The following is a 21,893-nucleotide window of genomic DNA, read 5'->3' as shown; positions in this document are numbered from 1 at the left end:
CTGGCCTCACAGCATCTAACATTCTCCTCAACGCTAGGAAACTGACACCTCTTACTTTATTTTTAGCATTGGACATCGCTCTGTCAAATTGTTTTTCTCACTAGTTTTGTATACAGATTTTATTTATTTTTACCATCTCCAGCTTCCCCTGGGAAATAAGACTTAAAAAAAAAAAAAAAAGCATGTCATGCAAAGTGTCTTTTATGAGACGTCTGTGCCTGCTAAGGAGAGATGGTAATAGTGTGTGTTTTGATACTATTTGGGAAGGCTTGACGGGTGTTCCTGCAAAGGCACCTGTCTACAAATGGTCCCAGCTTGTGCACATGGCCTGGAACACATTCCGTCAAGCTGAGTATTTATAGATAATAGAGGTGAAAGAAGAAAACAGCTACTCTTTTCAGCTCATTTGAATAATTGTATCACAGTCTCTGGCACATGGCTTGTCAGTCTGGGCTCTATTAAAAATTTGGGCCAGATAATACTTTATTGGAATGGGTAGGGGCGTTGTCCTGTATATGGCACGATATTTCCAGCACCCCTGGCTTCTATCTACTGGATACTAGTGGCATCCCACCACCAGTGCCCCGTTGTAGCAAACACGAATGTCTCTAAACATCATTAAATGTTGCGTTTGGGGCAGTGGATCAGCAAAATTACTTTAGGCAACCACCACACTAGGGTTATGAGGGACTTGGAGATCCAGCCTCCTGGCTGTGGGAAGCCCACTGCAACATCCCCTGGGGGTGGGGGTGACTGATGCCCGAACACCTCCAGTGGTGCTGGGACCCCCGCTGCCTGAGGGAACTTGCTGTGCCATGTGCACTTTCCTGCAGTTGAATTTACTAGCGGCTGCTGCTCTCAACCGAATGGTACTTTCCAGGAAAATTCCAAGTGTCTCCCTTGTCCCCGGGGTCGCAGAGTGTTCCCAGACGTTGTGGAGGGAGGAACTGCTAGCATGGACTGAGAGACACGGGGACCAGATGGGGAGAACCCCCCCCACCTTCCGCGGAGTGGGATCCCGGAGCAGTGGTTCCCACAACGGCACACCCAGCCTGCACCTGCTGGGGTGCGGCGGCGCGGGGGCCTGGGCAGAAACACGTGCTCGCACACATCCGAAAACGGCTCAGCCTTGAAAGACACTGAGCTTCCGATCCATCTGATCTGTGTCACGTACTGCATGACTTACGAAATTAAAAGAAAATTTCCTGGCTTGCGTTTCATACATTTTGAATTATATGAGGAGGGGAGGGCTGTGGCACTTCTGGTATATTTAGGGCATCTATGAAACTCCCGAGGAGGGTGCGGAGCGTGGAGCAGGGGAGACCTGGGCCTCTGTGCTTAAGCCTCTCCCCAAGTAATTTCAGCGCCTAGCAACATTTTGGGAGTGTCACTTGGGCATAAATATTTGCAGCATGTTCTTTAAAGGGTCTATTGGAACTTCTCCATTGCAAACGTATTACAATCCTATTATTGAAAATCTGGAAAATCTGAAAAAGGAGAAAGCTAAACAATGTCCAGGATCTTGCCATCCAGGACTGCCACAACCCATCCTCTGGTTTTTCTTATCTTCCAGTCAATTCCCCGTCTTTTCTATGCCTGTATGTATTTATATAGAAGACATACAGTTGCACAGCTGAAAAACCAAGGCTTATAAAGAAAAACATTAATTTCCTGCTCATTTCTCTCTACTCTGCATGGGTCCCCATTGAGAACTCTATGGTTCTTCTGTATTTATTCCTTCTACCTAAATAACATGCTTATCTTATGACATTTTAGTTAACTGTTTTGGACCTGATCTCCTGGCTTCCCGGTGGTGGGAGATTTAACTCCCATGTCTCTTCCCTCTCTGCCTTTCTCTCGCGCATCCTCCAGCATGGTGACCTCACAGCTGGAGGTTAGATGGTAGCCATGTCTTTTCACTGCTCGGTTAAATTGTATAATGTTTTGCTTTAGCTGGAGTTAATTATTACCTTAGTTTTTTGGTTTCGTAGTTTGCTACGGGTCTACTACTCTACACACTACATTTTCTCCCTAAATACTTCAACAGAAATTTCCAACCAAACGCTTGATACCGGCTTCTCCAAATGCTCAGACAAATCACGCAATGTGTCTGTCTTGTGTTTCCCTTAGGACCTCACCCTCTGTGGTCCGCGGCAGTCAGCGTGGTGTTCCCGGGCTGGATGCGCACGCTGCTTCCCGTGGCTTCCTGGTGCCGCTCAGTGATGTTCCGTTCTGTCTCTTCTTAGTTTGTCTACATCTCGTTATTGGATGTGAGCCCTCCTCAACCGATCCCCGAATGTTTCCCCTCCCCCTCATTTTCCATCTCATTTTCTTTTGATTCAGCTTTCTGAAAGATTTAGTCAGCATTATCTAATAAGCCTTCTCTTGGATTTTTTATTTCAGCAACTCCATCTTTCTTTCTTTCTTTCTTTTTTTTCTAAGGATTTCATTCATTTATTTGACAGACAGAGATCACAAGCAGGCAGAGAGGCAGGCAGAGAGAGAGGAGGAAGCAGGCTCCCTGCTGAACAGAGAGCCTGATGTAGGGCTCAATCCAGGACCCTGAGATCATGACCTGAGCCGAAGGCAGAGGCTTAACCCACTGAGCCACCCAGGCGCCCCATCCGTATTTCTCCCGTACAAGCTCTTCCTACGCTGTCTACTCTGACGTGCCTGCCCCTCCAATAGCCTCCAGCTCTTCTCCTGTGCATGCTATCGCTCGGCCAACATTAATTAATACCTGTTGAAGTTTCATTCTGTTCTTTGCACTGATTGCATTTTCCTCTGTTTTTTTTTTCCTGATTGTTTTATTCATTTACTTATTCATCAAATATTTATTGAGTGCCTTTTATGCGCTAAGTACTGTTCTACGTGTTGGGGAGATAGTGGTTCATAAGATAAAGCCCCCTGACCTTCTGAAGATTATATTCTAGCAAGGGAGAATAGTAAACAAATGAAGGACATTCTGGCTATGAATAAAAACAAAGCAGAGTGACAGTGTTGTTTAAGGGAGAGTAGCCCAGGAAAGCTTCTCTGTCTGGGGCATCTTTTCTCTCGCATCTGCCCGGTGCGCTGGGATGACTCAAGCACTTGGCCCAGATGGGCTTGTGGACCAAAGCACCTACACGGCACTCCTGCATGTGGCTTGGGTTTCCTCGCAGCATGGCAGCTGGGATCCAAGAGGGAATGTTTTGGGAGAGAACTCTCCAAGAGGCCCGTGCAGGGCTGCAAGATTGCTGTTGGTTACAGGAAGGTCATTACGGTGAGCCCAGACTCAAGGAGGAGAGAAACTAGACCATCCCTCTTGAGGGGAGAGTGGCGAAGACCTGGTGAGATCAGCAGTGTGTGGTCATCTGAGAGAATACCATCTACTGCGTGTTAGGATGTAAGCTAGTTACCATTTCTCCATCCGTCTAGCATTTTTTTGAAGTTGTGTGGCTTTGGCTCTTCCCTCTCCTAGTCTTCTTTCCTTATAATTTCTTCCTTATTATTCCTTTTGCAGCCTAGCTGGGTGTTGGGGGAGGAAGGGAACGGACGTGTGTTGCCCGTTGGCCATCTCGCAGCTGGATGGCTTCCTACAGCCCTCGAAGTAGAGAGTTGAAAATTGGTTGCAAACGGGGAAACAATGGTAGAGCTTGGAGATGGCTGAAGTGAAGTGTTTTCTAGTCTCTTCCTTTTCCACTCGGGATTTCCCTCTGAGGAGGATAAAGCACACAGAGGTTAGGTGACTTTCCCAAATATTGCTCAGCTCGCAGCAGAGCTGACGCAGCATTTACACTCGAGTTTCTCAAATTCTCTGGGTCATATGAAAAACAACAATTTTTAAAAAGGATCCTCAAATAAAAACCTAACTAAAAAAACCCCAAATAATAACAAATAAAATAAATTCAGAGGTCCCAGAAATTTAGGCTGTTCTGAGTTAAGCAAGTTAGACAAATCTTCTGTGGGACTTCTCTGAGGTTCTCCCATACTAAAGTACATTTTGAATCACCAAGGAGGGAAAAATGACAGATGTGCTGGAGAGAGAGAGGGAGGTCCATTTTCCAAATTTCTGTGACCATTTTCTTTTCTTTTTTTTTTTTTTTAAAGATTTTATTTATTTATTTATGTATTTGACAGAGAGGGAGACAGCGAGAGCGGGAACACAAGCAGGGGCAGTGGGAGAGGGAGCAGCCGGCTTCCTGCTGAGCAGGGAGCCCGATGTGGGGCTCCATCCCAGGGCTGAGCCACCCAGCACCCTCTGTGACCAGTTTTGTAAGTTGTCTCTGGGATTGGAGTTCCATAGACCAGCTCATGTGGGCCATAATTACTTAAATGCATTCCCAGGTGGCTCTCAAAATGTCCCAGGTCCCCCTTCCCATATCACCCAAAGAAGCTCCTTGTTTCTCCATTTGACGACCACCAGAGATGTGCACGGCATGGACAGATGGTCGGTGTGCACACACGACCAAAGGGGTTTGCAGACGTAACAACTGCTATTTTTCTACACCTCCGTTTGGTAACTAGACAGGCTCCTCACTAAGCAAGGGATTTAAGAGCGTTTCATTCATACCTGTGAGGCTGAGAGAAGACGATTCTTCCACATCTAATTTATATTTTCAGGATCTCGGCTTTCCCTGCTCATTGGTAGTGGGCTTGAGAAAACCGCTTTGTTCATGATTGGGGCGGTTCACACGATGCTTCTGTTCTGTCTGTTGGCGGAACATTCGGAGTCATTTCTCTGATGGCCACCAGATGGCAGAGCACTGTCGTGTTATGCTGCTTGGACGTCCCTGCGGCTGGTTTATGTGGCAGACCCAGAGAAGAGTAGCTGTGGACGTGTGCAGTCCGTATTTCTGGAACACTTTGGACATTAAGTTCTATCTTGTTTTAATGATGCCTGGATCTGGGCGCCTGGGTGGCTCAGTGGGTTAAGCCTCTGCCTTCGGCTTGGGTCATGATCTCCAGGTCTTGGGATCAAGTCCCGCATCGAGCTCTCTGCTCAGCAGGGAGCCTGCCACCCCGCCCCCCTACTTGTGATCTCTGTCTCTCTGTCAAATAAATAAATAAAAATCTTCAAAAAAATGATGCCTGGATCTATTAATTGGGCCATAAACGGGACTTTTATAAAAAGTGCTTCATTTTCCCCTCGGGTTTGGTCAGCTCCCACAATTCACTGGCATCTGTGGTGTCAAAGGTTGGTTTTCAAAAGCCTCCAGCATCCACATTTTTTAAATTGGAAAAGTAAATTAAGAAATTCGTCAAATTTTAAAACTCCTCCAATTCAGCGTTTGGACATTATAAAGAAGAACCTGAAATCACCTCCACTTTTTTTTTTTTTTTAATTTGGCTCTCAAGAATAAAGATACTGTTATAGATTTTTATTTTAAATTTATTTGACAGACAGAGGTCACAAGAAGTAGGCAGAGAGGCAGGCAGAGAGAGACAGAGGGGGATGTAGCCTCCTGGCTGGGCAGAGAGCCCAATGCAGGGCTCTATCCCAGGACCCTGGGATCATGACCTGAGCCGAAGGCAGAGGCTTTAACCCACTGAGACACCCAGGCACCCCACTGTTATAGATTTTTATGGGTGCAGGATAGTTTCTGCTTTTCTAGTCAGAGACAAGATTAACTTTTTCAAAGGAGATGAGGATTAAGATATGCATGAAATTCAGGAGAGTTCCCTGCCCAGACAACAACCCTGAGCCTCTGCGATGGAATCCTTAGGGTTCCAGGGCCCGTGAGGAGGGAGTTCTAAAAAGGTCTTGAACCTTATGAAAAGGGGGAAAATTAAATATCGCTATATTTGCAACCAATGCATCAGACATCCACCTTCAGCGGGTCCTCGTGCCTGTGGCCCTGGTGTCGGGGTGTGTGGACATGGGTAGCTGAAGACAAAACTTCATTCCCTCCCTCCCCTGCCCTCCATCCTTTCTGAGCAGCACCAAGAGTCCTCCGGCTCCCCGTCCACACATCTGAAATACTAGTGTCCTGGGGTGCATGGAGCGCTCTGTCGTGGCAGCTCGCAGGGGGAAGGTGAGGGGAGTAGCTCTGTAGGGTCTCAGGCCACATTCCCTCTCAGCAGCTGCTCAACAGCCCACGAAGAAGCCCTGACTTGGACTCGAAGAGGCATGTCTCTGGACCGTGTACTGCTGGGAAGAACAGGGCAGCCATGGCGTCATGCTGGCTTGTCTCGCTGCCACATTCTGCAGCATCTGCTTTTACCTGGTGGCAAGAGCAGCCATCTCTGGCTGGGACAGGGCTCTGGGGCCCCATGGCCACTTTCTGCACCATCCCAACAGCTGGGGGGGGGGTCACCAGCTGCCCTTCAGCCTCTCCATCTCCCCGGGAGGGCTCTGGAGCTCACTGTGTTCCTTGATGCTGGCAAAGAGGGGGCACGTCCTGTAACTTGTGGGCTGCCCCCGTGTCCTCCCCAGGAACGCAGCAGTCCGCAAGGTGGTCCGAGGCCACGTGCCGACAGGAGTACCTTCCGGAGTCAGAGCCCTGGGTGAGAAGCTGGAAGGAGATTCAGGATGCCCTTCCCCAAGGTCTCACCCTCCCTCTAATTCTAAGTTTCTGCTGTGTTTTGAGACCCTTGAATTGTCGAGGTCAAGAGACTGAAAAGCATTACGATTATTTATTGTCAAAATTGCCATCTGTCTGCTTCTCTGCTGTCACCCAGGCCCCTCATCCATCTCTATGAACATCAGATTACCGCTGCTTATGAATAAAAACAGGCTTGCAGGGAAGAGTCATAAAAAGACACGGTTTGTGGGGACCACCTCCTCGGTCCCTAAAATCATCCAGAGGACCGACAAAAAAGCAGGTTGTCCCAAAGCATGTGGGGATGAGGAGGGTGAAGCTGGAAAGTGGTTCTCGGGGCGGGGCAGGGGGTTTGGTCTGGGGCTGGGATGGTCTTGGTGCCGATGCATCGGCTTCCGTTCCTGACATCTTGTCTCCTCCTGCAAGATGCGTCCGTTGTACTTCTCCCGACATCAGAGACTTTTTTAAAGCCTGGCTGAAAAGAATCCTAATAAAAATCTATAAGCACTGGCTTTTATGTATTTCACTTTTATCGAATTCCTTTTAGTAGAAAAGTAGCCTATTTTGTAGTGCTCCGTACAGATAAGGGGGAGGAGAGGCAGCCGGGGGAAGAGACGCTCCCATGTTTCCACGCCGAGCCACGCCCGCTCCTGCTTCTCTCGGCTCCTACTGCCTTCCCTTTGGGAGTTTGTGGTTTTCTTAGGTTGCAGTGATTTTCTGATAGGGGGGAAGGGTTTCTTCTAAGTTTCATTTTTGTTGTTCTTTTTGAACCACCTGTTTGTTCATCAATTAAGTGACCAAAAATGGCACAAGAATGAACATAGAGCATCAAAGCAGTTTTAGCTGTATTTTTGTGGGGTGGGGGAGGTTAAACCTTCATTTTCTTATAGTTTCTCAGAAACCCAGGGATGGAATCAAACTGAATGTGTGTTAGATGATGACTTATTCAAAGCTTAAAATCTGGGCGCCTGGGTGGCTCAGTGGGTTAAGTGTCTGCCTTCGGCTCAGGTCATGATCCCAAGGTCCTGAGATGGAGGCCCCCATTGGGGTCCCTGCTCAGCAGAGGGTCTGCTTCCCCCTCTCCCTTTGACCTTCCTTCCTACTTGTGCTCTTCTCTTTCTCAAATAAATAAATAAATAAATAAATCTTAAAAATAAAAAGTTTAAATGTTTACCCTCTTTCAATGGAAAGGGATTTTATAGCGGTTGCTTTATCTCCCAGCCCTGGGTTTTTGGAGTCTCTCGTTGTCCTCTTTCCAAGTCCTTTATCCTCGGCTGGCGAGACTGCAGTTTTACCACAAGTGCTGGGAGGCGTTTCACCAGATCGTTTGGTGGTGGTGACAGGGGTGACAGCTTGTGCTCACAGGCGTCCCCAAGTCACTACCTGGCTGAGTGCGGACCTCCGCATTCAAGGAGGCCACTCCCCTGGGCCACGTGCATCGTCCTGCTGGAGGAGGGCGTTGTGTCGGGGGCCCCAGGACCCAGCAGGACACCAGCTCCTCCCTCAAAAGCAGCCCAGCCCTGGGCCCCCTCATCACATCCTAGCTACTCCCCCCCCCCCCTTTTATTTTTGGCTGGTTTCTGCCCCATGAGTGCTGCCAGGCTAGTTTGTCTGCGGGTGGGAAGCCGGCTCTCATAGAATGTGGGGTCTGACACTTCTCGGAGAACGTGACTGGATAGGTAGGAAGGGGCTACCAAGGCACCTGGCATAGTGGGGGCCACGGGGCAGTGACTTCTGGCCCTAACGGCCTGCTCTCAGTGGACCTGGCTTGAATGGTTCTGTTCTACCGAAGGAAAAAGGGGACGCAGGAATTTCCTTGGGGTCAAAGGGCCTGTTGGGGGCTTGCCTTAGGGGAGTCACAACTCGCGGGGCTCAGGGAGGAGCAAGGGGGTACAGCTTCCCCAACTGCAAAGCCCCACACCCTTGGCTGGTGCGGGACAAGGACTGGTCTGCTTTATGCCAGCTCAGTCCCTTCCGGGGCTGACTCCCAGGGGCCCCTGCAGAGAGGGCTGGTTATGGCGGCTGGAGTCTGCTGTAGGCTTTGGCCTCTTTGGGGAGCGGAAACAGCTGTTATGGCCACTAATGAGCCTGGCTTTGAAGGGTCAGGATGCTATCCTCCCCGCTTAACACACACGTCAGACTGTCTCTGGGGGATCTCCCTAAATTTGATATTTTGGTACAATCTGTTTCCAGGGCTGAAAAAAAGATACTTCTCCTCCATTAGTTCATTATCACCTAGGAAATTACCTGTTCTCAATTATCTTGACAACTCAAAAGCTCATAGTCTTAGATTTTCTTTTTAAATCTCCTTCTAGTGTTGTTGTTTTTTTTTTTTTTTTAAATTTGTCAAGATGTCTGAACAGTAGTTCTTTTGTCTTTTTCTTTCTTTCCCCACACCTAGGAGCTTCTCAGGATGTGGTGTTATCTTTCTCACAGGAACTTGAACTGGCTGCAATTAGACTCCATTGGATGCTTCTCTTGCTTGAGCCAATCCCTGTTCTCTTCAGAGAAAAATTATATGAGGGGTCACAGAGGGGAGAGACAAAACCCAAGCAGTATTTCGTTCTGGTGCACTCTATCACAAGGTCTTGGTTTAATCGAACATTATAGAACACCCAAAATATTGTCAAAATATTTCTTAAAACACCGTTTAACGAGGGTTAAAACACTACTTCTCTATTTCATCAGTGGGATGAAATGATACATGAAATATTATATTAAACTCATCACAGATGGACAAAGCTGGGAAGGGTCTAATATACGTATCCTGATGGCCCTAAGAAGAGGGCCCTTGCAGGGAGGTAAGGTCCTATGAGCAATCCCGGAGGGGTTGTGCAAACTTAAAGGATGGCCCTGGGGCTCCACTCCTCTCTGAACCCTGCTGACGAGTGTCACTTTATCGTACCCCCCACGCTGCCTCTGGGCTCAGATGCTCTGCCTGGCTTGGGCCGATGGAGCGGTAACAAATGTGACACCACCAGACGAGGAGGGCAAGGGCTTGCTTTCTCTCTCGGTCCTCTGCCACCATCAGGAGCACGTGGCCTTCCTGCTGGAGGAAAGAGACACCGGCCCCAGGTGAGGCGTCTGGATCAGCTAACCCCCGCGTTGGACCTCAAACACAGAAGCTGGGCCTCCACATGACATCAGTGAGCCTCACGCATGTATGAGAAATCAGTGGCTCTTCTTGTGTGGCTCTGGGCTTTGTGGTTGGTGGTTTCAGGGCCTGTGGTCCTGTCATGGACTAAATGTTGGTGTGTCGCCCCCTCTCCGCAGTGCGCTGAAGCCTTAACCTCCAGTGTGATGGCTTTTGGAGAGAGAACAGGTGGGAGGTAATTAGGACTGGATAAGGTCATCAGGGTGGGGCCCTGGTCTGATGGGGTTAGTAACCTCACCTCTTGGTAAAGTGTCTGACTCTGATCTCAGGTCTCCATCTCCCAGTTGGGAAGTCAAGCCCCAGGTTGGGCTCCTGGCATGAAAGAAAGAAAGAAAGAAAGAATGAATGAATGAATGAATGACTAAATAGCTGGATAGAGACACCAGGGACATCCTTCTCTTTCTCTACCCCCCTCCGTCCCCTTGCACACACAGGCTCAAGGCAGCCGTCCACCCGCTCTATTCTGGACCCGCAGCCTCCGGCACCCGGAGAAAGGGAGCATCTGTCATCAGAGCCCCCCTGCCTGCGGTCCGGAGCCCGAGCCGAGGCAGCGGGCACAGTAGAGCGCTCAGGCAGCAGACAGGGCAGAGTTGTAGGTCCTGGGCCACCTCCTGGAATGGAGCTCTTCCCCATTTGAGGCACACCCTCTCCCCTTCTCTGGGAATGCACGCGTGACGTGACAGTTTGGAAGTGTTTTCTTCTGTCCTCCTTCTGGGTTCTTTGTCGGTTCCCTGTCTGCGTTCGCGAGCCCCGCTCTGGGCTCTGGGGCAGCCGCCTGCCGTTGCCTGCGCTCCCTGACCTCGCGAGCGCGGGCCTCCTGCCCTCAAGAGGTGTCATGAACCCCTCCCGAAGCGGTTGCACACCCGGTTTTCGACTTAGAACGGTCTGTTCTCTTCCCTTTGCCCGTTTCCAATGACAACAGAAAGAGGAAGCTTGAGAGTGGTCGCCGTACTGTTTTCTGATTTTCTTTTTCTAATATGGAGATTTTGGAGGGAAGATCCGATTTAAACAGAACTAAAACTGACGTTGGAGAAAGGAAATCACTGGATAGAAATGGTTAAAAATGATCAGAGCAAAGGAGTCCCCGAGGAACTAACTTTAAACTTAGGCGTGGTGTTATTTTTCATGTTTGCTAAGCTTAGGATTTGTAAGAAGGATATGCTTCCCGTCTAAGTTTGGATAAAGAGGTCCACTTTTTTTTTTTTTTTAAGATTTTTATTTATTTATTTGACAGAGAGAGAGATCACAAGTAGGCAGAGAGGAAGGCAGAGAGAGAGAGAGAGGAGGAAGCAGACTCTCTGCTGAGCAGAGAGCCCGATGCGGGACTCGATCCCAAGACCCTGAGATCATGACCTGAGCTGAAGGCAGCGGCTTAACCCACTGAGCCACCCAGGCGCCCAAGAGGTCCACTTTTGAGCTAAAAAGATATTAACCTTATTTGTAACCCATTTGAAAAAAATTATGCGCGTAAACACGTGTGCTAGTAGGGAACCTTGCGATTATGTTCGTTTCATTACTCAGTAGATCCTAAACGATGATTTCCAATATGTATAAAATCTAAACCATTCTGTGAATGCAGATGTGGAAGTGGGGGTGAAGAGCTGTCCGTGACGCCCCCAGCCTTGCGGTCTATTTCAGATTTTGCTCCTGGGGATGTGCCCGAAAACAGGCTGATCAAAAGGAGAAAAGTCAAGTGTTTGTTAGCACTCGGTGTTGAATATGTTTATACCAAGCCTTTCCCCCAAAGGATTTAAGAAGGTAGACTTAGTCTTGTCTCTGGAATTTCATAAGCAATGGGGACCAAGAAGAAGCAAGTCCTTGAAGCTAAAGGTGAAGGATGGAGCCCCGAGGGCCTCTCTGGGACAGCTGGGCGACCCCGAGGGTCCCTATGCAGACAAAGATGAAAGCACTTTCAGCTACCCCCTTCCTTTAATGGCTGTCACCTCCCATCATGAGGAGGAGAGGCAGGATCTTCCTTGGGACGGACTGGGGGAGGGGTCTCCTGGAAGCGGGGGAGTGAGGTCAACAGGAAACCCTTTCATGCTTGCTTCAGCTCACTAGAGTGGGAAGGGCTGGGCTCCGCCATCGATGAACTTGACCTTAGACACAGTGCAAGGCAACAGCTGTTGAAGCAGGAATATCTAAGCTGGGAGTGGGCCTGGCCGTGAAATCTGTGTATCTCCTCAAACATGAGAAATAATACAGTGATTTAGTCACACAGGGAATCCATTAGGCTTGGCAATTTAATTTCTACTTCCTTAAGATCCTTTCTTGAGGGCTGGGGGGCAGGAGTGTCTTCGTAGTTAGCATAATAGAGCTGGTTGGATTCCTGAGGGATTCCTGACTTGTTCTTTGGGCGATTTTAAGAAGGTGATTTAAAAAAAAAAAGTCAGTCTTGTCTGAAAAGAAAATAGGTGATGAGCCTTGATCCCTTATCATTTCAGATTAACATTGAGATGCTAGGGGCTGGAGATCTGTCAAATGGGGCAGCAGAAAATATGGTTATCTCCAAACAGGGGAAGTGCAGATTAACAAATTTCATATCCAATCATGTTTATTGAGCGTTTGCTTTGCTAAACTGAAAATTCTCCATTCTGAGTCAGCGAGTGTTCAAAGCTTCATAGAATAAATCTGTATTAAATGAAAAATAAATCAATTGTCACGGTCGTATTGCCCAGAAAATTTACAGCTGAAATAAGACAGAGAAAAGTGACCCCACCTTCCTCTTTGCCTCTGGCTTCCCCCCATCGCTTCACACCTATCGGCAAGTCTCGAAGGCACACCCCGTGGTTCCGCTCGGGATTACCCAGGCGCTCCGGAAGAAGGGGTGGGTTCGTGCTTAACTTGGTTTGTTTTGTTTTATCAGGAGCAGTTCAGATGCTGAATGCCAGGATTAGAAGCTCTGTTGCTTCATCCAGCCCTGGCCTGGGCTGGTTCTCCTAGCTATAATGATTTTCTTTCGAAAACCTCACAAAAAAAATCAAAACAATAGTATTTTTTTCCCCAAATTCTTTAATTGATTTCATTTAAAGCTTAAAAGAAGAGGTCTTACAGGACTTTTGGCCATACCACTCCCATTCACATTTCAAAGGGAAGAAAATATTATTTCTGATCATGGGCTTTGGGGTGAGTGGCATTTTATGCTAATAATCCAGAAATTGTCTTACTGGTAGGCTCTATCTGGAGATTTTAAGGAATTTGCCAGAAAGGGTCCCAAGATGTGTTCTAAGGAACACGGGCTGAAGGATCCGGACGCTCTGCCCTTGACCAGTGTGCTCCCACAGGCACGTGACTCTTCTCTACTTTTCTTCGGTCTTCCCAGATGGAATCTTAGGGGTGTGTCTTTTCAAGATCCCTTCTAGCTCTCCAGTTTGATAAGTGGCATTGTTTCTGGAATCAAAAGCTGAGCTAGCAACTCATTCTATGGCGAAGTTGGAGGCAGCCCTCGTTCCTGATGGGGACCTGTCCTGTGTAAGCCTGAACGGCCTAGACGCTTTTCCTTCATCAGTGCACGTGCCTTCCAAGGAAGAATGATCCAGCTCTCAGGGTCAGAGGGCTTTCCCAGTGAAGCTTAGCTCTTCTCTTTTATATCTTGTGAGTCCTACAAGACTTCACAAATTTGCCGTCATGGTATAATCTTTGTACTAGAAGACAGTGGCCCCAGAATCTTACTACTCATTCTGTCCCCATGGCTGAAGTTTTCCAAACCAAATCGGTAGGGCAGTAAGAATTGTTCCAGCCCATCGGGAGGAGTTTTGGGGCAAAAATGAATTTCTTCCTTTTTCCTGATTGCTAACAGTAGCGCCAGCAAGATGGTCTAGCTGCTGGGGACACACTCACCCAGTGAACGTTATTTAAGCTCCACACCCTCGACTCTGATAAAGACTGATCTTGTCAACTTACTGTTTGGCAGGACCACGGGGGGCGGGGGGGCTCAGTCGGTTGAGGGTCTGCCTTCGGCTCAGGTCAGGATCTCAGGGTCCCGAAAGGAAGCTCCATGTCTCAGTTTCCTGTACGGCGGGAAGCCTGCTTCTCCCTCTCCCTCCGCGCATCTGTTCTCTCTCAAGTAAAACAAATCTTTAAAAAAATTACTGTTTGGCAGGCACAGCAGAAGTGCTCTTATTATTTTATAGATAACAATGACTGGTAGATAGTTCATCTAAAAAACTAGTTGAAGTTGGGGGGCATCATAAATATGTTACACACATGCCATAATACATTTGTTATAACTTAAAATCTAGTCCGTACTTCACGGATGCTAAGAGGCACGTGTTTTTACATTAGCCTCTCTGAAATCAGGACTGTTTTGTAATTGCTGCCTGCCAGGCAAAATTCAGGAAGTCTTTGTCCTTGTCAGCACAAGCATCTCAGTCTGCTATTCCCGGAGACACCGCTGGACAACTGCAGATCCTCTCTGTTCTGAGCCACAAACCATTTACGAGCCCTTTGAGGAAGGAAGAGGAGTCCTAGGTGTTGTTGGCAAACATCCCTTTGATACTTTCTAGTAAGATCAAGAGAGGGACAGCACTGAAATTTGCTGCATCTGTGTGGATATGATGGCATAGGGGAGGGTACTGGTTGAAAGATACAGACTTCTTTGATTCTAGAAAGAAAACGACAGGCTCTGCATGTCAAGAAGTTTCACCAGTTCAATTTCATACGTATGTATATTTGATACGCACAAGACTGATAACAAAAATCAATGACTTCTCTGCCTAAGATCATTTTTTCAAGAAGTATAAAATAAAAATTCTAAGTGGTAAAGCTTTGGTTATAGTTTTGGCTATTATTTGTTCTTTCTTAGTAGTATGCATAAAATAATGCACATCTTACAACCAATGGTATCTTAGATTCGATGAAATATGGTGAGGATGAATTTGTTCTCTAATCTTCTGTTGCATGAGCAATTTCCTTTGAACATAGGTTGGTGTGTTCTTTGCATCTTCTTTTCTTTTTTTAAGTTTGTGTGTGTGTGTGTGTGTGTGTGTGTGTGTATGTTACATAATCTCTACACCCAATGTGGGGTTCGAACCTACAACCCTGAGGTCAAGAGTTATTTGCTCCACCAAGAGTCAGTCAGGTAGCATCTTTCTTGCATCTTCCGTAGTTCGCAGTGGCAGCTTCTTTAAAGTGAAGTAAGAATGTAAAGGTGGTTAGGAAGAACAGAATTCAGAAATACGTAGGAGGTAAGATCGACTCTCATCGGCTGATTGGTTTTATGGGGTTAAAGAGAGAAGGAGACATGTTGGTTCCCAGGTTTCTAGTCAAAAGGGTTGACAGACTGTGACCCAAGGGCCAAATCTGGGGAACCACCTGTTTCTGTGAATAAAGTTTCATTGGAACACTGCCACACTCCTCCTTATGAACCATCGATGACTGCTCTTCCGATCCAGCAGAACTGAGTTGTTGTGACAGAGACCATACAGCCTAAGACCTATGGTATTTATTATCTGGATCTTTACAGAAAAAGGCTGCCAACGCTTGGATTAGGGGAATGGTGGTGTCCTCGAATTAGTATAAAGGATAGGAGAGGAAGAACAGATTTATAGGGAACGGTGACGGGTTTGCTATGTTGGGTTTTTCTCTTCTAGATGGGTTTACAGATGAGTGAGCAATGTGTTTGTTCAATGAGAAATCTCAAATTCAGTAAAATGAAGAACCGAGCTGAAGGCCAATGGTCTGGAAGGAGAGTGTTAACACAGGCGGATACTTTTGGCTCTGTTTCGGAACTAGAAGCATGGGAGAGAGAAAACCTGGTATCAAAGGGTTCCTTCTCAGCCCCCGATGAGGCATAAAGTGTACCAAAAACATACGCAGAGGCCGAAGTGAGCCCCAGTGGTGCAGATGTGGGAGCTGGGAACGTGGTCTTAGCAGCCGCCGCCGCTAGCTGGAGGGCTTCGGAGCCAGCGGTAAGCTTGATGGAGCTCTCCTACTCAACCTGATCTTGATGAATGGGATCTCAGGAGCACCCAGAACATTAAATCTGAAAGTTCGTTTCATAGACACCTTATCCTCTGAGGGTGAAACCAGAAGCTGTCTTTTCTTTGGTTTTACTTGGAGCCTGGAAGAAAAATAAAGGTGAAAAAGCAATGTGAGAAAGCAATTTGTAAGAAGCAGGATGATCAGTTTAAAGGACTCCTTTGCCTGGCGGTCCCTGGTCCCTCGGTCCCGGTCCCTCGGAGTTAGGGTGTAGGAGTGGATTTTATGCATAACAAAAGGTCGGTCATTTCTGGGCTCCAGAAGGATTACTGAGTTGTCTGATGACATCAGTCTCTCCGCTTCCTGCGGACGAAGGCCTTAATATTACAGAAAGCAGAAAGCGGCCAGGTCTGGGGGAAGAGCTTGCAGACCACAGACCAGCGCGGGGAGCCCAGGGGGAGTGGGGAGGGAGGGGGCTCAAGGTGGGGCGGTTAGAAACACCAGGTTTTAATCCTAGTTTGGAAATCGCTTGGAATGTCCGGGGAGGAGAGGCCAGTTGGAAAACTAAATAAACGGGAAATTGAAATTCATTAGACAACTTGAGTGAGTTCTGATCAAACAGAGTAGAATTACCTGCATTGTGAAAAATCAAAGAATGCCCGGAAAAAAGAAAACACAGAGGAGATAAAGAGATGAACATTAGCCCTCTTCTGGGAAGACTTGCTAGGATATTAATAACCTGCTGGAGCTTTTGATTTTTGTGACTGCCTCCGAAATAACAATCTGTTCACTGTGGGGTAAGGATCCCACCAATTCACCCCAGATAAGAGGCTCCCCCACGGCTCAAGGCTCTCTGCTCCCAGGCCAGGCCCTGATGGGGGAGGGTCGGCGTGGACATTTCCGCGGTCCCTGGTCTTTGCACTTTTTGGATAAGGAAGGCTGCGGATGGCTTCCTCAAGGTGACCTTTGGACACAGCTTTAGGGAAGTGAGGAGAAATTCTGGGATGTCTAACAAACCCGTGCTCTTCTGTGTATGCGTGGCATGTTGGCGGGCAATTACCGAGCATGGGAAAGGGATTGCATTATTAATATATGAATTATTAATTATTATAATTGCATTTGTCATTTATTGAGCACCAGCCATGCACTAGAAGCTGAGCAGACCTTAACAGTCCCTGCGCAGTGGGGGGTGACTGAGGTAATTACATTTGCAATAGCTACATTCACAGGCTCGCCCTGGAACTGGTGACATATAAGGTGCCTGTGGCCTGACTCTTGTCCTTTTTTTCTTTTTTTAAAAAAGATTTTATTTATTTATTTGACAGATAGAGATCACAAGTAGGCAGAGAGGCAGGCAGAGAGGGGGAAGCAGGCTCCCTGCTGAGCAGAGAGCCCGATGCAGGGGCTCGATCCCAGGACCCTGAGATCATGACCTGAACCGAAGGCAGAAGCTTAACCCACTGGGCCACCCAGGTGCCCCCTGACTCCTGTTCTTTTACTCTCTCCAGATCCGTAGATGATTTTTTAGATTTGTTATTGTAAAGATGGGGATGAGGTATTTGTCAGGACGAGAGATGCTGTGTCAGGGTATTTTAGTTAGTATTTATTTCATCTCCCTAGTGGCAATGAACCAAGTGAGAAAATGTTACTGTGACAAAACACGCACGATCCTTTTTTCTGACCAGCCACCCGTCTCTCACATGAGGGTTGCTGGGCAGAAGCGGAATCCGGAGGAGAGGGGAGGGACTGATTTGGCCCTATTGAGGGATCCCTTCTGGGCTTGCCTAACTCCCAAGCATCATCGTATTTTTTTTTTCTTTTTAAGATTTTATTTATTTATTTGACAGAGAGAGAGCACAAGCAGGGGGAGAAGCAGAGGGAGAGGGGGAAGCAGGCTCTCCTCCGAGAAGGAAGCCCAACGTGGGACTTGATCCCAGGACCCCGGGATCATGACCTGAGCCAAAGGCAGTTGCCCCATCATCATATTTGGATGGTATGGATAGCACATTTTAATATTTAATTTTTAACACTTCCTATGCAAGTCCTAGAAGGCTAAGGCTGGAGATGATTTTAGAAATCATCTTGTCCGAACTGCTCATTTTGCAGGTTTAGAAAACGAATTTCAGGATGTCACACACTCTGCCCGAGGTTATCCATCGGAGGAAGAGCGGGGACCACACGGCGATGTGTGACAAGCCCAGGCCCGGGACCCCACTGCTAGGTCTTCAATTATTTTCTTTAAAGAAAAAGCTACTGTAGAATTGGACTCAGGAATCTGAAAGGAGGAAAAAAAATCAAATTCAAGTCATGAAGGTCATTGCAAGAATGTTCTAAGCAGTTCCTTCTCAGTGACTCCATTTTCTGCTTTCACTCTGTTCGCCCGGCAAAGGGCTCCCGACCATTCCTTACAAGCAGTGCTTCTCCACCAGGGGGAGAAGGTCTCCATGTCTTTCTCAGCAGCCTTCTCTCCAAACTCTGGAGTGGATCTGGGAAGGGCTGGTGAAGGTTTTTAAGCCTCTGTCCCACCCAAGTGGAATCGATCCATCCAGAAGAGCAGGTTTCCCGCCCGTTGTGTTGGGAAGGTGGTCAGGGCGCTGCGGTGTGACTCTTCAGCTTGGACGGTGTCCCCCCAAAGGCTCAGGGAAGCACATGGAATCCAGCCACGTTTGGTCTGAACCTCTGCCAATCATTTTGGGGCCCCTTGTGGCAAAATGTTGCAAACTTGATGCTTTGGGCAGTGTAGATGATGTAGGAAAGATGTTAGGGTTTGGAGGCGACAGCCAAGAAAGAATTTTTGAGACATTTTTGGTGCAAAAAGGTGGTTTTATGAATGCATGGGGACAGGGCCTGCCAGCAGACAGAGCTGCACGGGGGTCATGAGAAGTGGCGATGACATACTTTTAAATGGGGAGAGGGTTAGGGATAGCATAAGTCTCTAAGGAACTTTGGAAGCAAGGTTTCCAGGATCCTGAGGGGGGCTAGTTGTTTTTAGGAAAAAGACATTTATTACTGTCTAATAAAACCTTAGTCATGAGACCCTCCAGATGTATATCGGTGGGTCATACGCTTGGGGGATGATTGCCAACATGTATATTGTGGGATAGAGATAATTTCCAAAGGTATTTTTTTCTACGTTAAAGTAGACTTACAGGGTCCTGGGGGTCAGACTAAGATTGCCTTTCGCCCTTAGCAAAGTATTAACATCAAGGCAGCTGAGTTCCTAGAGGAATGTCACTCGGCCTGTTTCAAGGACTTGTCGTTGATGGGCTGTAAGTAGTGAGGAAATTTAGTTTTTCTTTTACCTCTGTTTCCCACATCACAGACACTCTGTATTCCCATCACTCTTAATAAACACTCTGCTGAGGATGGTGGACATTTACATATTTCCTCTTCCTAAAGGACCATCGTGGGACCTTTTAATAAAACATATGTGGCCTTGGGTAAACGAGCTATTTATTTATGATGAAACATAACATGGGAATATCGCCTATAACGGGGCTTCGCCATTCATCTCCAGGAACACTTTTATGTTTCTGGACTCTGTCTTCCAGGTAAAGAATCTGCATTAAACTGCTCCTGTAACCTGGAAATATTTATGTTGGAGGTTCAGATCCAAAATCAAGCCTCCGATCTCTTTGCACTTGAGTACTATATGTTTTTCCCAACTAGAGTTTAATATCTTAGCTTGCCTGGACACCAGGCTCACGTCTGCCATCTTGAATGTCTGCTTCTCTGCACACACTCTCCCTTCTCACCAGCGCCAGCTAAGGCTCTCCTGACACCGGTGTATAAATGACCATGTTCCCATCTATTTTTGTAAATGCTTTGGCATTCACACCACATATACATTTTATTGAATTTCCCTGTATTATGGCTTTTCCACTGGGGATTAAGAGGCTAATTCAGAGCCCTGTGATTACAGGAAGATGTGTGAGGAAAGCAACAGGGTTACCATTCTATAAGGTCCGCTGGGCCCAAACAAGGAATCCATATGTTTCCATTTCCCTAATAGGCAGAGAAAATAAAAAACAAAGAGGCCTAGAGACACGCACCTGCATAAGCAGCCGAGCAGAAGTAACCTATAAACACATGAAAAGCAGCTCTCCAACAATTCCATCTGCATTTTATTGAAAGAAACCTTTGAAAAGGAGAGAGAGAAGGTACAATTTACAAGAACCGTGGTATAAATCCTGCCAGAGTGCCAATTGCTAAAAGCATTGAAGCCTGGGAAGGAGGGAGAAATCCATTCATTCATTGCCCCCAGAAAATAGGCATCCAGGCCAGCGGCATACCTCATGCGCCCCGAGGGATTTACACCTCTGACTGACTGATTGCATGAATCACCTTGGATGGATTGCTTCTATATGGAATGTTCCTTTATAGCGTATACGCTTTCTCATCGCAGAACTCGGCTCAGTCCCATTCTGGGGAGCCTCTTTGGGACACTTCACTTGAGAGATGCGGAGAAGGGAAGGTTTTGTTTGTTGGTTTCTCTGGTACATTTCAAGACTGATTCCCTCTTAAGCTGGGTGCAGAGGGAAATCCCATTATTCCCACATCCAGGGAATCCCAAACCAAGCGGCCTCCTCCCCGTTTCTACAAAGGAGCCTGCATTTTTCTCTTTTGCATATTGTTGTCCTTTAAAAAAAATCCTTCACGGGCACACATGTATCTTTTCTCTTTCCTTTTCTCTCTCTCTCTCTCTCTTTCTTTTTCGCTCCATGGGAAAATAATTTTGTTGGAAGTATCATTTAGTGCGGTTGGTATTAATGGTGGGCTCAGGGTAGCTGGGTTCCAAGATTAACGTTTCTCTCTTGATCCGCTCTGCCTCGTTCTTCCGGAAATGTCAGGTTTCTCCCCAGGGACTGTCCAACTGTTTCAGCCTTTTGTAAGGGTTTTGGTAATTGCTCATTGTCATCCGGAGTCCTGGCGAACGGGCTCAGGCCACCGAAGACGTCTTTGGAAAACCTCTTCAGACCATCGGAACTGGCCACATTGGACCGAAGATTTGGGAGAAACCAGGGTTGAGATATCCCTGGGGTCTCTCCCGCAGAAGCCCACCGCCGCCCAGCTCTGGTCTCCAAGCCTCGCTCCTCGGGATGTTCGTGCCCGTGGCGTGCACTAGGGGGCGCTCCAGGCTCGCGCACCGGAGGGAGGAGGCCCGGCCCCGAGGGGCGGCTGAGCCCAGCCCCAGCCGCGCCAAGGTCGCCGCAGGCACCCCCGCACTGCTTGTCTGGGTGACTCGGGTGCTAGCTTCTTCCCACCGCCTTTTCTCCTACTCTCACCCGAGCCGGGAACCGTGCAGGACTGGGGAGCGCGGGGGCGGGAGCGGGCGTGAAGCCGGTCAGCAAGTGTCGTCTTACCTGCACCTGAATTGGTGTGGAACCCTGTCCCCAAATCCAGTGACTTAGTTTGACAGTGAGAAGTAATTACGGTTTTTATGAATGAATGAATGAGTGAATGAATGAGTGCATGAACGAATGAATGAAGGAAGGAAGGAAGGAACCTGAGAGAGAGCCTGCTCTGGGGGCGGCAGCCGTGGAGGAGTAAGGCCTGGCTGCCGGTGACCCGAAGACTTGTATCTGGGCCTGTTCTTCAGACTAAAAGCCTTCCACAGGTTGCTTAATCTCCCCGCGTCTCTGAACCTCAGTTGTCTTCTCTGTAAAATGGGACCGGTAATGCCGCTGTGAAGGACCTGCCAGGCTCTGTCATCGGGGCCTCCTCGTCTCTTCCCTCTGTCTTCGGGACTCCACCATCTCCTGATTTTTTTCTTATTTTCTTAAAAAAAAAAAAAAGGTATCACTGACTTAGAACTCTCCAGATTTTTCTCGTCTTTCACAAGCTTTGAAAGTCGTCTTTGGATTTTCTCCCTTTTTGTCGTTTCATAAATACTGGTCTCTTTGGGTTCTGTCCGGACCCATTTCTTCGTGTGTGGTGGTGGTTTAAAACGGTCTTGTGTGCCTTCCCTGGGTAACGTTGCCCACCGGGGTTTAGCTTGCCCTGTGGGTTCCCGGATCCCCAGCAGCTCTGCTAGCCGGCGTCCAGGCTCTGGAGCCAGAGGTCAGCACCACTGCACGTGTCCACACGGACCTCCAGGCTATTCCACAAGCCCCAACCTGACCAGGTGGCCGCTTCCTTCTCTGACTCTCCGCCCTTGCTCCTGAATTTCCACCTTTCTAAATGACATCATTTCTACCAGGCTCCTAAGGTGGACCCTGGGAATCGTGCTCAACTCCTTCTCCTTCACTCCCGCTGGCCATGGGTCACCAAGATCTGTTGATTTTCCTAACGCACTCTTG

This window comes from Mustela putorius, unplaced genomic scaffold, assembly GCF_011764305.1.
Source record: "Mustela putorius furo isolate JIRA1106 unplaced genomic scaffold, ASM1176430v1.1 tig00000275_pilon_pilon_pilon, whole genome shotgun sequence".
Lineage (NCBI taxonomy): Eukaryota > Metazoa > Chordata > Mammalia > Carnivora > Mustelidae > Mustela > Mustela putorius.
This window is presented reverse-complemented; position numbering follows the sequence as displayed.